Source organism: Nomascus leucogenys, chromosome 18 (assembly GCF_006542625.1).
Source record: "Nomascus leucogenys isolate Asia chromosome 18, Asia_NLE_v1, whole genome shotgun sequence".
Lineage (NCBI taxonomy): Eukaryota > Metazoa > Chordata > Mammalia > Primates > Hylobatidae > Nomascus > Nomascus leucogenys.
The window spans coordinates 30941836-30956233 of NC_044398.1; positions in this window are offsets into that span (position 1 = coordinate 30941836).

The following is a 14398-nucleotide window of genomic DNA, read 5'->3' on the forward strand; positions in this document are numbered from 1 at the left end:
ACTCCAAAAGCAATTTGCTGCAAAACAAAAAACAAAAAACAAACAAACAAACAAAAAAACAAAACATGTATGACCTAATTAAACTAAAGAGCTTCTGCACAGCAAAACAAACTGTTAGCAAAGTAAATAGTCTACAGAATGAAAGAAAACATTTGCAAACTATGCATCCAACAAAGTGTGATATCAAGGATCTACAAGAAACTTAAACTAATTAACAAGCAAACAACAATAACCCCATTTAAAAGTGGGCAAAATAAATGTACAGACACTTTTCAAAAGAAGACATACATGCGGCCAATAAACATATAAAAATTCTCAACATCACTAATAATTAGAAAATGGAAATCAAAATCACAATCAGATACCATCTCACATCAAGAATGGTTATTACTAAAAAGTCAAAAAATAGCTGATGCTAGCAAGGCTGTTGAGAAAAGAGAACACATACACTAAGGGTGGGAATGTAAGTTAGTTCTCACTAACTCATACATTAGGGAAAGCAGTATGGCAATTTCTCAAAGAGCTAAAAACAGAAATCACATTCAATCCAGCAATCCCATTATTGGGTATGTACCCAAAGGAATATACATTGCTGTACCATATAAACACATGCATGCATATGTTCATTGCAGCACAATTTACAATAGCAAAGACATGGAATCAACCTAAATGCCCATCAATGATAGATTGGATAAAGAAAATATGGTACATATACACAACAGAGTACTATGCAGTCATAAAAAAAAGAATGAGATCATGTCCTCATAGATGGAGCTGGAGGCCATTATTCTAAATGAAGTAATGCAGAAGTAGAAAACCAAATACTGCATGCTCCCATTTATAAGTGGGAGCTAAACATGAATGCAAAGATGGGAGTAGATGTGGATGCAAAGAGGAGCAACCAACACCAGGGCATTCCTGAGGGTAGAGGTTGGGAGGAGAGAGAGGATCAAAAAACTACTTGCTGGGCACTATGCTTATCACCTGGGTAACAAAATAATGTGTACTCCAAACCCCCATGCCACACAGTTTACCTATATAACAAACTTGCACATGTACTCTTGAACCTAAAATAATAATTTAAAAAAGACTTGGAAAAGAAATTCCCCATGACTTTGGGAAAGCAGGATTTTTTCAGTTAAAATGTCAGAGTGACCCTTTGCTCTGGCTGATTCACTGAGCAGCTGCTCAATCTCCCATTGACTTATACGCAGATCCAACCTGGTATGACTCCGCTGTTGTTATAAACAAGCACAGTGCCTTAAACTAACAAACGGCTACCTTATTAAATCGATTGTTCCTAAAGGGGAAAAAATAAAGAATAAAGAAAAAACTATGTTGCAAAAAAAAAGCCAGTTTCGATGGGGACTGCATTAAAAGTGGGTGGTTCACTTTGGAGTATTGCCATCTTAACAATATTAAATTTTCCATTTAATGAATATGTGATGTTCTACTTATTTAAGTCGTCTTTATAGTTACCTAGCAAAATATTGCAGTTTTCAGTGTAAAAGCCTTATAGCTCCTAGTTAAATGTATTCCCAATTATTTTATTCTTTTGATGCTACTATAAAGGGATTTTAAAAATTTTCCTTTTTGAATTCTTCATAGCTAGTGTATGCAACTGATTTTTTTCCTTATAAAGGTTTTATTTCAGATATTTTATTTTTTAAAGAATTTATAATTGACATAATGATTGCCAATTTTAAGGGGTACAATGTGGTGTTTTGGTACGTATATACATTATATAATGATCAAATCAAGGTAATTGGTATATTCATATCCCTAAACATTTATCATTTCTTTAAGATGAGAACATTCAAAAAAATTCTTTTTTTGCCATTTTGATGTATACACTATTGTTAAGTCCAGTGATCCTATTATGCAATAGAAACACCAGAAATTACTTCTCCTATCTAACTGCAGCTTTGTACCTGTTGACCAATCTGTTCTCATCTCCCTCTCCCAACCACCCTCCCCATTCTGTGATAACCATTATTCTACTCCCTTCTTCTACGAGAACAACATTTTAGATTCCACATATGAGTGAAAACATGCAGCATTTGTCTTTCTTGGTCTGGCTTATTTACTTAACATAATGTCCCACAGGTTCATTCATGTTGCCAACCATGACAGAATTTCATTCTTTTTATAGCTGAATACTATTCCATTGTGTATATATAACAAATTTTCTTTAACTGTTCATCTGTTAATGAACATTTAGGATGATTTTACATCATGGCTATTATGAATAGGGCTGCAATAAACATAGGAGTGTGGTTATCTCTTCAACATACCAATTTCATTTCCTTTGGCTATATACCCAGCAGTGGTATTGCTGAATCATATGGTAATTCTCTTTTTAATTTTTTGAAGAATGTCTATACTTTTTCCACAATTGCTGTTCTAATTTACATTCCCATCAGCAGAATGTAAGGGCTCCCCTTTCTCCACATCCTCACCAACCCTTGCTAACTTTTGATTTTTTTCATAGAATTCATTGTGACTGGATTAAGATGATATCTCATTTTGGTTTTAGTTTGTATTTCCCTGATGATTAGAGAGATGTTGAGCATTTATTCCTGTGTCTGTTGTTCATTTGCATGTCTTCTTTTGAGAAATGTCTATTCAGGTCTTTTGCCCATTTTAAAATCAGGTTATTTGTACTTTTGTTGTTGGGTTGTTTGAGTTCCTTATATATTTTGGATATTAACCCTTCAGCAAATGTATGATTTCTTACAAGAAGAAAGATAAAATGTGGACAGGGGGAGAGGGTAAAAGAATGCAAATAGTGGGGCTGGAACCTTCTCACAACCATAACATAATCATACCTGGCACAGCACAAGGCACAAAGTGGGCTCTCTTTTTACAGGTTGTCTCTTTGGTTTATTGATTGTTTCCTTTGTTGTGCAGAAGCTTTTTAGTTTGATGTAATTCCATTTGTCTACATTGGATTTTGTTGCCAGTACTTTTGAGGTTTTATCCCAAAACTTTCTGCCTAGAAGCTTTTCCCCTATGTTTTTTTCTACTAAACTGCAGTTTCAGGTCTCACGCCTTTAATCCATTTTGAATTGGTTTTTGTATATGGTGAGAAATAAGGATCTAATTTTTTTCTTCTGCTTATGCTTGTTCAGTTTTTCCAGTACTATTTATTGAAGAGATTGCATTTTTCCCATTTTGTGTACTTGGTACTTTTGTTGAAAATCAGTAAGCTGTAAATGAGTGGGTTTGTTTCTGGGCTTTCTATTTTGCTCCATTAGTCTATGTGTCTGTTTTTATGCCAGCATCTTTGTACTTTGATTACTATAGCTTTGTAGTGTGTTTTGAAGTTGGATAGTGTGATGCCACCAGCTGTGTGTGTGTGTGTGTGTGTGTCTGTGTGTGTTTCTGAAGACTGCTTTGGCTATTCAAGGCCTTTGGTGGTTCCATAAAATTTTTAAGATTTTTTTTTTCTATTTCTTTGAAGAATGTCATTGGTATTTCCATAGCGATTGCATTGAATTTGTGGATGACTTTGAGTAGTATGTACATTTTAACAATATTTTTACAATTTATGAACATGGAATATCCATATTTTTCTATATCTTCAATATTTCTTTCATCAATGGTTTATAGTTTTTATTATTGAGATCTTTCATCTTCTTGGTTAAATTTTTTCCTATGATTTTTTTTTTTAGCTCCTGTATGATATGGAATTACTTTCTGGATTCATTTTTCAGATAATTTTCTATTGGCATACAGAAATGCAACTGATTTTTGTATGTTGATTTTGTACCCTGTGACTTCAATGAATTAATGTATTAGGTGTAATGGTTTTTGGTGGAATCTTTGAGGTTTTCTATACATAAGATCGTGTCATCTGTAAACAGGGACAACCTAACTTCCTCCACTTAAGGTTGGATGTCTTTCATTTCTTTCTCTTGCCTAATTGCTCTGGCTAGAACTTACAAGTGATTTTTGTATGTTGGTCTTCTCTCTTGCAACATTACTGAATTTGTTAATTAGCTCTAATAAGTTTTGGTATAAATCCTTTAGAATTTTCTCTATGTAATACAATGTCATCTGTAAAGACAGTTTTACTTTTTCCTTTCTAATTTGGATGATTTTTATTTCTTTATTTATTCTCACTGCTCTGCATAAAACTACCATTACAATGTTGAAAAGAGGTGAGAACAGAGGATGCTCTTGTCTTGCTTCTGATCTTAGGGTAAAATTTTCCTTCATTTGATTATAATGTTAACTATGTGTTTTTAAATAAGCACCCTTATAATATTGAGAAAGAACCTGTCTATTGCTAGTTTTCTGAGTGGGTTTTTTCATGAAAGAGCGTTGGATTTTGTCAAAATTTTTTTGCACTAGTTGAGATGATCACATATACATATATATATTTTTAAATTTTTCTTTCATTCTAATAATATGGTTTATTACATTGATTTTATTCAGTCTTGGAATAAATCCCACTTGGTCATATTATTTTAATATGCGGCTGGATTTAGTTTGCCAGTTTTTATTGAGAATGTTTTCCATCTATATTCATAAGGGATTTTTGTTTGTAATTTTCTTTTCTTATGTCTTTGACTTTGTATTAGAGTAATGCCGGCCTCTTAGAATGAGTTAAAAAGAGTTTTATTTATTTTTTGGAAGAATTTATTTAGGATTTGTGTTAATTCTTCTTTAAATGTTTGGTAGAATTCACCAGTGAAGCCATGTAGTCCTTAGCTTTCCTTCGTTAGGAGGTTTCTGTTTTCTGTTTTTATTTTACACCTAGGGGGCACATGCGCAGGTTTGTTACACGGGCATATTGCATGATGCTGAGGTTTGGAGTATAGGCCCGTTCCCCCAGGTTGTGAGAATAGTACCCAATAGGTGGTTTTTCAAACCATACCCCTTTCCCTCCTTCCACCCTCTAGCAGTCCATAGTGTCTATTGTTCCCATATTTACGTTTATTTCTTTTCAATGTTTGGCTCTCACTTATAACTGAGAACAGGCAATATTTAGTTTTCTGCTTCTGCATTAATTTGCATAGGATTATGGCCTCCAGCTGCATCCATGTTGCTGCAAAGAACATGATTTCAACCGTTTTTATGGCTGCATAGTATTCCATGGTGTACATGCACCACACTTTCTTTATCCAATCCATCGATGGGCACCTATGTTGATTCCATGTCTTTGCTATTGTAAATAGCATGGTGATGAACATGCAGAGTGCATGTGCCATTTATTGATTTATTTTCCTTTGGATATATAATCAGTAATGGGATTAAGGGATTAAATGGTAGCTCTGTTTTAAGTTATTTAAAAAAATCTCCATACTGCTTTCCACAGTGGCTGAACTAATATACATTCCCACTAAAAATGTGTAAGTGTTCCCTTCCTTTTCCCATAGCCTCACCAGCATCTTTTTTTTTTTTTTTTTTTTTTTTTTTACTTTTTAATAATAGCCATTCTGACTGGTGTGAGATGCTGTCTTATTATGGTTTTTACTTGCATTTCTCTGATGATTAGTGATGTTAGCAGTTTTTGACGTGTGTCTTGGCTACTTGTATGTCTTCTTTTGAGAAGTGTCCTTTCCCTTTTTTTTTTTTTTGAGATGGAGTCTCACTGTGTTCCCAGGCTTGAGTGCCTTGGTGCGATCTTGGCTCACTGAAATCTCCGCCTCCCAGGTTCAAGCGATTTTCCTGCCTCAGCCTCCCAAGTAGCTGGGATTACAGGTATGTGGCACCACACTCAGCTAATTTTTGTATTTTTAGTAGAGGTGGGGTCTCACTATGTTGGTCAGGATGGTTTCGATCTCCTGACCTTGTGATCTGCCTGGCCTCGGCCTCCCAAAGTGCTGGGATTACAGGTGTGAGCCACCATGCCTGGCCCTTTCCCATTTTTTAAATGAGGTTGTTCGTTGCTTGTTGATTTATTTAAATTCCATATAGATTCTGCATATTAGCCTTTGTTAGATGCATAGTTTATGAACATTTTCTTCTACTCTTTAGGTTGTCTGTTTACTTTGTTGACAGTTTCTTTTGCTGTGCTGAAGCTCCTCAGTTTAATTAGGTCTCACTTGTCAATTTTTGTCTCTGTTCTAATTGCTTTTGTGGGCTTGGCCAAAAATTGTTTGCCAAAGGCAATGTCAAGAAGGGTATTTCCTAGGTTTTCTTCAAGGATTTTTATAGTTTAAGGTCTTACACTTAAATATTTAAATGATCTCGAGTTCATTTTTTTATACAGTGAATGGTAGGGTCTAGTTTCGTTTTGCATGTGGCTAGCCAGTTATCCCAGTACCGTTCATTAAATAGGGAGTCCTTTGGTAGGTTTTTGATTACCAATTCAATCTCATACTTGTTATAAATCTATGCAGATTTTCTGTTTCCTCTGGAATTTAGTTTGGATAGTTTCTGTGTTTTTAGGAATCTGTTTATTTTACCTAGGTTATCTATCATATTATTTTGCTATAAAACTTTTTATTTCTGCAAGATCAGCACTAATGCCTTCACTTTTATTTCTGATGGTGGTAATTTGATTATTCACTTGTTTCTTATTCATTCTGATTTAATATTTGTTAATTTTACTGATCTTTCCAAAAGCCAACTTCTCATTTTATTGAATCTCAGTGTTGTCCTGAATTCTCTATTTTGTTTATATCTGCTCTATTTTATTGGTTTACTTACCCTTTCTTCCCTTCTGCTAGCTTTGGGTTTAGTTTTCTCTTTTTCCCTAGTTCTTTGAGAAATAAAGGTAGGTTATTGATTTGATATCATTCTTCATTTTTAATGTAGGTATTTACAGGTATAAATTCCCTTCCAAAATATGTAAACCTAATACATTTTGGTATATTGTATGTTTTTGTCTCAAAACAAAATATTCCTAATTTCTCTGTGATTTCTTCTTTGACCATTTTTTGTCTGAGTGTATTGTTTAATTTCCACACACTTATGAATTTTCTAGTTTTCCTTCTGATATTGATTTCTAGTTTTACTCCAGGTTATTAGAGAATAAATTTCATATGTTTTCAAAATTTTAAATTTTGAGATGTGTTTTGTGACCTAATATACAGCTATGTTAAAAATGTTTTATGTATACTTAATAAAAATGTGTATTTTGCTCTGGCTTGATAAGGTGTTTTGCAAATGTCTGTTAGGTTCTAGTTTGTTTAGGGTTTTTAAAATTCTGTAGTTTCTTCTTCATGTTCTTTTACAATTCTTTATACATTGTTAAAAGTAGGATATTGATATTTCTAACTATTATTGTAGAAATGTCTGTTTTCCTCTTCTATTTTATCAGTTTAAGGGGCTCTGTTGTTAGGTGTCTATGTGTTTGTAATTATTATATCTTCTTGATGATTGCCCCTTTAATCAATTTGTAAGTTTTTTATTGCCTTTTATAATTTTTGATGTAAAATCTATTTTGTTTGATATCATTAAAGCTACCCTAGCGATGTTTTTGTTACTATTTACATGGTACTTTTTTTATCATTTTACCTTCAACCTATTTGTGTCTTTGGATCTAAAATAAGTTTTTTAGATAGAATATCACTGAATTATTGTTTATATTAAATCTGCCACTCTTATCTTTAACTAGTGAGTTTAATCAATTTTCCTTTAATTACTAATAAAGAGTGACTTCTTCTATTTTGCTCTTTGTTTTTATATGTCATATCTATTTTTTCCTGTTTCCTCATTATTGCCTTCTTTAGCATTAAATTAATTTTAATAGATTTTATATTTAGAGGCCAGGCGCAGTGGCTCACACTTGTAATCCCAGCACTTTGGGAGGCCAAGGCGGGCGGATCACGAGGTCAGGAGATCGAGACCACGGTGAAACCCCGTCTCTACTAAAAATACAAAAAATTAGCCGGGGGTGGTGGCGGGCGCCTGTAGTCCCAGCTACTTGGAGAGGCTGAGGCAGGAGAATGGCGTGAACCCAGGAGGCGGAGCTTGCAGTGAGCCGAAATTGCGCCACTGCAGTCCAGCCTGGGCAACAGAGTGGAGACTCCGTCTCAAAAAAAAAAAAAAAAAAAAAAAAAAGAAGATTTTATATTCAGAGCATTTTTAGGTTTGTAGAAAAATTGAGCAGGTAGTGCAGAAAATTCCCACCTTTTCCCCCACTCATAGTTTCCCCTATTTTAAAATTCTTGCATTAGTATTGTATGTTTGTTACAGTTGATGAACCAATATTGATACATTATTATTAACTAAAGTCCATAGTTTACATTAGGGTTCACTCTATGTGTTCTACAGTTCTATTACTTTTGACAAATGCATAATGTCACATAGTCACCATTATAGTTTTATACAAAATAATTTCACTTCCCTAAAACTCCATGTGCTTCAGTGGTCTATCCTCTCTACTTTTCTAATTAAACTCCTTGCAACCAGTGGTCTTTTTACTGTCTATATAGTTTTTCCTTTTCTAGAATGTCGTATAGTTAGAACCATATAGTATGTAGTCAATTAAGAATGGCTTGTTTTAATTAGAAGTATGCATTTAAGCTTCCTCTATGTCTTTTCATGGTTTCATATAGCTCATTTCTTTTTATTATTGAATAATATTTTATTGTATAGCTGTACCAGAGTTTATCCATTCAACATTTGAGTAATATGTTGTAGTCTTTCCGTTTTGGCAATTATGAATAAAGTTTTTGTAAGCATCATTGTCTTTTTATTCTGTTAACAGTGTCTTTCACAAAGCAGAAGTGTTTAAATTAATGAAGTCTAACTTATTAACTTTTGTTCATAGATTGTGCTTTTGGTGTCTTACCTAAAACACATTGTAAAACCCAAGGTTACTTAGATTTTCTCCTGTTATCTTCTAGAAGTTTTATAGTTTTGTGCTTTACATGTAGGTCTATGATACATTTTGAATTAAGTTTTGTGAATGTTGTAAGGTCTTTTATCTAGGTTCTTACATTTTGCTTTTTGCCTGTGGATGTCTTGTTGTCCCAGCATCATTTGTTGATAAGGCTTATTTTTCTCCATTGAATTGCCATTACTCCTTCATCAAAGATCAGTTTACACTATTTGTGTGAGTCAATTTCTGGGTTTATAAATCTATTTGAAGGCTCTTTCTTTTCTCTTCCTTTACAGTTTTCATTTTTCAGTGGTAGTATTTCCTTTTGTTCAGGAGGGAGTGTCATGCTTTTGTTGTTGTTTCCTCATGTTTATCAACTTACTGTAGAGGCAATGGAATGACGCAGGAAAGAGTGTGGGCCTAGAGAGAGAGATTCTTTGTTTCAAGTCCTGTCTCTACCGCTTAGTAGCCAGGTGAAGATGTGGACATGATTTAACTCATTCATGAAAAGAGAATAGGGAAACATATTTCAGAAGGCAACTGAAATGATTTAGTTGAAGGTAATGGAAGTAACCACTACTCCTCAGTAAAGTTCTGGGTATTGTAAATGTGCCCTAGCCAAACTTGAATTTATGTTTACTCAAACCCCCCAAATATTTGATGGTAACATTAACATGCCCATCCATCTTTCGCTAAGTTGTGAACACTTCCTTGGGCCTGTATGCATCTTGGAAGGAGAAGTCTGATGAGGCCTGCATCCATGGAGTGTTAAGGTATGCTATCCATGATAGCCACAACAATGAGAGGACTGCTTAGATGCTAGTCTTCCTGAGTTGTGTGCCAAAGTTTGGCCAAAGATGCTGATTCATTTCAGTGGCCTGGAATGTTGGGGAACTCCTCTTCTGCAAAGACAAGGGAAAGAGACATGAGTGGTTGTGAGAAACTTGATTATTAAGGCTCAGTTTTATAAATCAAAGGCGGAACCTGGGATGTCTTTTCAGCTACCTTAGTCTGGCTCTTTTAAGTCAGATTTTTTTTTTCCTTTTTTTACTTCCTTTATATTAAAATCATGAAAATAATTTTTGTGTGTGAATGCTGGGATTTTATAAAAACATTCGGCTTCATCAACATCTTCTGTTCTGTGTCTACATGTTACCTGCTTTGTGCTTGGGGTTGATAAAAGTTAAGGAAACCTGGTCTTTAGGTCTGTGTGATTATTTCAGAAAGCATCTTAGCTGAGGAGGAATTCATTGTATTCTAACAAGGCACTATGCATTTGCCAGAAGTCGAACATTTCTGCCAACTCTTAAATAATCTCGCCTTAAGAACAAAGATAAGATTGTTTGTAAAACTATTGTAGCATGTTTCAGTGGTGGTAAAAATTCCCATGCTTTCTGTGCTGTTAATTCAAGGTCTTGGGGAGATTCTTTGTTAGAATAGATAATCATCAATCCTTCAGATTTGGCTAAATGACATTAGCAACTCCCAACGTGCTTACTTTCTGAAGTCCCAGTAGATAAACCCAACGCCATGTATCATATTGAAACATTTTATCTGTTGTGCATTTCTGCTTTCAGTGTCATTAGGATGTTGCTCATTTTTAAAGGAAACCTCCATCTGTAATGAAATGTCATTGTTAATGAAATCAGGAAACCTTTAATGTTATTTAACCTGTGTAAAAGAAAATCAATATTTAGAGTGGAACATGTCGAAGAATGCATACCTGGGTAATTCTGACAATTTAGAATATTAAAAAATTAATATTGGCAATGTTTTTTGGACTAGTAAATTAAATGCATCGCTCTGTCTTTATATATAAAAATAAGCCACTTTCTCATTGCATTCAGCTTTGTGTTACACTGTTACATTATGTTACCAGTGTATATTAGATCCAGTAGCATATTAGATCCAACCCAATATACTACTAGATAGTAAGTAGCTCAAAAACAGATATAAAATAGAAGTACCACAGAAAGATTGTGATTTAGAGTCAACATTTCTGTTACAAAACATAGATAAAACTTTCCTTTCAGTATTATTTTTATGAATTACAGAATAAGGTGTGAAATAATTCTGTAAGAAATTATGCATTAATTAATCTATTAATTATAATGTGACAGTCTGGCTATCATTGTAGTCTGATTGAAGTTATATATGAATTTAAATGTGAATCTTGCATTTATTATCCACATACTTTTTTTTCTTTTAAACTTTTATTTTAGGTTTGGGGGTACATGCAGGTTTATTACATGAGTAAATTGCATGCAGCTGGGGTTTGGTGTACAAATGATTTCATCACCCAGGCAGTAAGCATAATACCAGATCTTCACCCTCCTCTCACTTTCTACCCTCAAGTATCCTCTTGTGTCTATTATTCCAATCTTTTTGTCTATTGGTACTCAATGTTTGGCTCCCACTTATAAGTGAGAACCTGTGTTATGTGGTTTTCTGTTCCTGCATTAATTTGCTTAAAATAATGGCCTCTCTAGTTGCATCCATATTACTGGAAAGAACAGGATTTCATTCTTTTTAATGGCTGCATAGTATTCCATGGTGTAAAATACAATATCCCTTCATGTTAAAAAACCCTCAGCATACTAAGAACTGAAGGAACATAACCCAAAATAATAAGAGCAATCTATTACTCTTATTCTGAAGCCCACATTGAACATCATACTGAATGGGGAAAAGCCAGAAACATTCCCCTTGAAAACCAGAACAAGACAAGAATGCCCACTCTCACCACTCCTTATCAATATGGCATTGAAAGTCCTGGCCATAGCAATCAGGCAAGAGAAAGAAATAAAATGCATTTAAATAGGAAAAGAGGAAGTAAAATTATCTCTATTCACAGACAGTATGACTCTATAGAAAACCCCATGGTCTCTGTACAAAGGCTTCTAGAACTGGTAAACAAATTTAGTAAAGTTTCAGTATAAAAAAAAATCAATGTACAAAAATCAGTAACATTTCTATATATAACTAATGTCCAAGCCGAGAGCCAAATCAAGAACATGATCTCATTCCTAGTAGCCACAGAAAGAATAAAACACCTAGGAATACAGCTAATCAGGCAGGTGAATGATCTCTACAATGAGAATTACAAAACACTGCTCAAGGAAATTAGAGATGACACAAACAAACTAAAAAGCCTTCCATGCTAATGGATTGGAAGAATCAATATTGTTAAAATGGCCATACTGCCCAAATCAATTCATAGATCAAATCTTATTTCTATCAAACTACCAATGTCATTTTTCACAGAATTAGAGAGAGCTATTTTAAATTACGGAATTTAAAAGAACCAAAGTAGCCAAAGCATCCTAAGCAAAAGGAACAAATCTGGAGGCATCACATTACCTGACTTCAAGCTATCCTGCAAGGCTACAGTAACCAAAACAGCAGTGTGCTGGCCCAAAAACAGACATGTAGACCAATGGAACAGGTTAGAGAACTCAGAGGTAAAAACATACACTTACAACCATCTGACCTTTGGTAAAGTTGACAATAACAAGCAATGGGGGAAGGACTTCCTATCAATAATTGGTACTGGGATAACTGGCTGGCCATATTCAGAAGACTGAAACTGGACCAATTCCTTTTACCATATGTATTAGTTCATTTTCACACTGCTGATAAAGACATACCTGAGACTGGGAAATTGACAAAAGAAAGAGGTTTATTGGACTTACAGTTCCACGTGGCTGAGGAGGCTTCACAATCATGGTAGAAGGTGAAAGGCAAGGAGGAGCAAGTCACGTCTTACCTGGATGGTGGCAGGCAAGGAGAGATTTGGTGCAGGGAAACTCCGTTTTTAAAACCATCAGATCTTGTGAGGCTCACCCACTATCATGAAAACAGGGCAGGAAAGACCCGACCCCATAACTCAATCATCTTCCACTGGCTTCCTCCCACTACACATGGGAATTGTGGGAATTACAATTCAAAATGAGATTTGTGTGGGGACATGCCAAATCATATCACCATATATAAATCAACTCAAGATGCATTAAAGACTTAAATGTAGGACCTCAAACTGTAAAAACCCTAGAAGAAAACCTACGAAATACCATTCTGGACATAGGCCTGGGCAAAAAGTTTATGACAAAGTCTCCAAAAGCAATTGCAGCAAAAACAAATATAAATAATGGGACCTAATTAAACTAAAGAGCACAGCAAAAGAAACCATCAACAAAACAGATGGCATTCAGAATGGAAGAAAATATTTGCAAACTTTGCATCTGACAATGGTCTAATATCCAGAATCTATAAGGAACTTAAACAATTCAACAAGAAAAAAAACAATATCTCCATTGAAAAATGGGCAAAGGATATGAACAAAGACATCTCAGAAGACATACATGTGACCAACAAGCATATGAAAAGATGCTCAACATCACTAATGAGTCATTAGAGAATTGCAAATCAAAACCACAATGAGATACTATCTCACACAAGTCAGAAAATCTATTATTAAGAAGTCAGAAGAAAATACATTTTAAAGACTGCCTAACCTATTTGGCCAATTTATACTTTAGTAATAGTCTTTTAAAATAAAGTTATGAAGTTGCTCTAGCAATTAAGAGAGAAAGTGTGTGAAACATTCTAATATGTCTCCTTAAATACATCAGGGGTCAAACAGTTCATTTCTCTACACATTCTATTCTTCACCTCTTAATCTTAATAGTTTTAATGTCAATATGTATTTAATGAATAAGTAACTAAGCAATTAGCGTTTTTTCTTCTGATAAGAATGAAGATCCTCTAATGATCTTCAATGGCAATTATGATAGGCAGAACTTAGAATAAAATATAACAAATGTAAAAGGAGAGACTGCATTTCAGAATCATAAAAATATTTTAAATTATTATAAAGCATAATTAATTTTATAAAGAAATCCCTAAATCCCAAATCAAGATGAAACCAATGAATCTACATGTGACCTAGTTGAAGGTATAAGCACTTTCAGTGGTTTTAAATCTCTGAAATTTTCTATATAGCTGTATTGAGTTATGTTTAAAATAATCAAAAAGAAAAACTTGCAAAAAAATTCAAAATTGTTTGGAATAAACCTATTGTTTTATGGTGTTATTGTAAGTTCATATTGTTATTCTGATGCCATCGTGGGTGTATACAGCATAAGAGAAATGACTATGTCAGTTCCATTGAGAACTAGGATTTTCAGCACAAGAAAAGAAAGAGAAGAAATAATATTGGTGAGGCTTGTAAAACCCTGTATTCCTGAAATCAATTCAGAAGTATAATTATTAATTCATACTAAGCTTATTCCTTAAAAATTTGATTTCCTAGCTCTCTCCACTGAAAGCAGCTAGACACAGTGCCTGTTTCAATAGCAAAGAGCATCCCTAGTGCCCATATTGTAAACTCTAAGTACGATTCTTCACTAAGACGAGCTAACACTTCTTACACAAAAAGCTATCTGGGTCTAGGGCAAGAAACGTACCCGGAAGACCTAGAACATTTCATCATACTGCATAGCAAGGATGTACTCAAGGACTTCTATGAACATAGCTAAAAAGATTTAAAATCCCATGCAAGGAGAATCTCTGTAACCAACGGTGAATCAAGTTTTAGCTTCAGTTAGAAAATGCTGCCAT